The sequence below is a fragment of the Triticum aestivum genome, unplaced genomic scaffold (genome assembly GCF_018294505.1).
Source record: "Triticum aestivum cultivar Chinese Spring unplaced genomic scaffold, IWGSC CS RefSeq v2.1 scaffold108233, whole genome shotgun sequence".
In the NCBI taxonomy this organism is placed as follows: Eukaryota; Viridiplantae; Streptophyta; class Magnoliopsida; order Poales; family Poaceae; genus Triticum; species Triticum aestivum.
In genome coordinates, this window is record NW_025293280.1 from 64 (window position 1) to 1029 (window position 966).

The 966-nt window shown below is 49.1% G+C and overlaps 2 non-coding genes across 2 annotated transcripts; both read right to left on the bottom strand.

Annotated features, from left to right (window-relative positions):
• Positions 1-285: 285 nt before the first annotated feature.
• Positions 286-404, bottom strand: LOC123178957 (5S ribosomal RNA). Its single transcript, XR_006489991.1, has one exon. It is a non-coding gene; the product is annotated as a 5S ribosomal RNA (ribosomal RNA).
• Positions 405-771: 367 nt separating this feature from the next.
• LOC123178956 (5S ribosomal RNA) lies at positions 772-890 on the bottom strand. The gene has a single exon (XR_006489990.1). It is a non-coding gene; the product is annotated as a 5S ribosomal RNA (ribosomal RNA).
• Positions 891-966: the final 76 nt, after the last annotated feature.

Below are 966 nucleotides of genomic sequence, written 5' to 3' on the forward strand. Positions count from 1 at the left end.
CAACCGTTCCCTAACAATGGATAATGTCCTATACTACTTACTCTCCCGCTCAATCACGGAGACGAGTTTTCCACGGTTTCCACCCCTCCCTCCATACCGCAGCAACACGAGTTTTTTCCACCCCTTTCAGAACGCGCTCTTCGCGCCACAAAGCCGCCCCAAGACGCGCGAGCAATGAGCATCGAGCTTAAACATATCGCAAACGTCAAACATAATATAACGGGATTAATATATATTGCGCACGTGCGACATGTTTGTCACAAGGCGCAAAAAATAATTATAAAAGGAATGCAACACGAGGACTTCCCAGGAGGTCACCCATCCTAGTACTACTCTCGCCCAAGCACGCTTAACTTCGGGGTTCTGATGGGATCCGGTGCTTTAGTGCTGGTATGATCGCATCCAAGATGTTTCCCCGTCTTCGTCCCTTATGCTTGCCACTCCCAGGTCCGCTCCAAAGACGATTCTACATTCTCACTACCATTACAACCGTTCCCTAACAATGGATAATGTCCTATACTACTTACTCTCCCGCTCAATCACGGAGACGAGTTTTCCACGGTTTCCACCCCTCCCTCCATACCGCAGCAACACGAGTTTTTTCCACCCCTTTCAGAACGCGCTCTTCGCGCCACAAAGCCGCCCCAAGACGCGCGAGCAATGAGCATCGAGCTTAAACATATCGCAAACGTCAAACATAATATAACGGGATTAATATATATCGCGCACGTGCGACATGTTTGTCACAAGGCGCAAAAAATAATTATAAAAGGAATGCAACACGAGGACTTCCCAGGAGGTCACCCATCCTAGTACTACTCTCGCCCAAGCACGCTTAACTTCGGAGTTCTGATGGGATCTGGTGCTTTAGTGCTGGTATGATCGCATCCGACATGTTTCCCCGTCTTCGTCCCTTATGCTTGCCACTCCCAGGTCCGCTCCAAAGACGATTCTACATTCTCACTA